The following is a 2,102-nucleotide window of genomic DNA, read 5'->3' as shown; positions in this document are numbered from 1 at the left end:
GGGTAAAATCAAAAACCCAAATCAAAAATTAGGTTGTATTGATTATTTCGTAATGAATTGAATTAAAGAATAGTCTAATTAAATGGTATCAGATAAATGTGGGTCACTTTTGAAGTGTATAAAGAATTATGTAGAGATAATTAGACATTAAAACACTCTAGATACTGATGCATCGAACTTACCAAGGAAACAATGAAATGGGTTCTCTAGTGTTGGAGTAGAATAAGCTTGTTTACTCAAATATGCAGCGAATCAAACAAATTTGAAGCATAATTTCTCTTGCATGTTAGCCAAGCTTGAAATCAATAAAATAAAGGGAATAATACAACCAAAATAGTCCAGCCACCACCTATGGAGGGATGAAAGGAGAATGGAATAGACAGATAAAATATCTTACTAATCTCAAGCTGGAGAATGAATATATTTTAATCGATCTTTCATTAAAAGAAAAATAACCAATTATAAAAATGACGATGCAGTTTTCAGTTCTTCAAAATCAAGAAATGTAAATAAGATAAAATGGAGAAAGAGAAGACAAAATTGAGAAATAAATGAATTGAAAATCATAGGAAAAAAGTAGAAATGGAAGCTGAATGGAGACTTTAACACGTGTCTTTGCTGAAGCAAGTATTGTTTTGGTTAAAATGTGAATATTGCCCTTGGTCGACAAACTTAGCTCTTCTATATAATAGAAACTAGTAAGGAATAAGGAGTAGCCCCAATGCACTGTGCTAAACATTATAAAAGAACGCTTATCTTGGAGGTCTTTTTTTGGGTTGGAAAGATAACTTATATTAATTAAAACATATGCATACATAGATATTGATGTCGTGGCACCATAGAACATTCAAAAGAAGTAGAAGGAGTATCATCTAAGTTAGAATTTTTAACGCTAATGTTATTAGTGTTACAATCCCATGTGCTACATTAAGCTGGTTCTATAAGTCTAGTTGACAGAAAGGAGTTCACTTCCATCAAAGCAACTTCCGAGTGGTGAGCAAAAGTTGTGTGATTCTCCATGTTGTTGGCGACATTCTTGGCTGTTGACGGGATTACGCTGCTAGGAGGCAGGTCTTGTTTATCTTCAAGTAGTAGCCGTAAAACAAAAAGTGGTGTTTCTTCAAAAACTGATGGAGCAGCGTGACGTTCCATCTGACTTTCATATGTGGCTAAGTTATCTGTACGCATGGAACACCATTGGATCATGTAGCAGCTGGAGGAGGTGCCTGCAATCACACAGTATATTGGTGTATAGAGGATGATCATTTCGTAGGAGGTTGATTACCTTTTTGGCATCCAGTTCGACATCCAGTAGCGTTAGTTGCCAACTAAGTACTATTTTAAGGCCTTGAAGTAGAGCATACATTACAGTCGTAAGGCTGTTGGACGCAGGAAGTGAACTTGGGAAGCCCATAATCCAATCGCCTCTATCATTACGGATTACACCTCCCATACCCGTGTAGTTATTTGTTGAAGAATGGGCTCCATCGGTATTTAGCTTAGGAATTTTTATATTCCTATACACTATATGAAACTATATTACCCTCCCTGCTCAAGTTTTACTATAATTATATTTTATTTACGAATTACTATTTATGTACATTTTAAGGGAATTAATGATAATAATTAGTGTCCTAAAATCACTCTAACGTATTTTTCACTCCCCTCACGTTTCTCTCTCCACATCCCACCCCCTCCCCACGTATCTTGCATAAGAGAGCAGCAATTCCACCATTGACAACCATTAAAAAGCTTTCGAAGCTTTGAATTCGAATTTGGGTTTTAAAAAAATATTATTTGTTGGAATTGGGTGTTGTTCTAAAGAATTGGGAATTCTCTCTACGCCTCTCTCTATCTCTCAATCCCTAATTTCAATAATGTAAAGCAAATGAAAAGAGAGCAGCAATTCCACCATTAACAGCCATTAAAAAGCTTTNTATTTACGAAATTGTAGTAAAATTGTAGAAAAATTGTATTCTGTTATTTATATATTTTTCGTTTATTTATTTAACTATTGTATGAAAGTTGAACAACATTGTATAAAAATTATATTTAAGTTGTATGATATTGTAGTTGTATATAACTGAGTAGAAATAATGCAT

The sequence above is a fragment of the Nicotiana attenuata genome, unplaced genomic scaffold (assembly GCF_001879085.1).
Source record: "Nicotiana attenuata strain UT unplaced genomic scaffold, NIATTr2, whole genome shotgun sequence".
Lineage (NCBI taxonomy): Eukaryota > Viridiplantae > Streptophyta > Magnoliopsida > Solanales > Solanaceae > Nicotiana > Nicotiana attenuata.
This window is presented reverse-complemented; position numbering follows the sequence as displayed.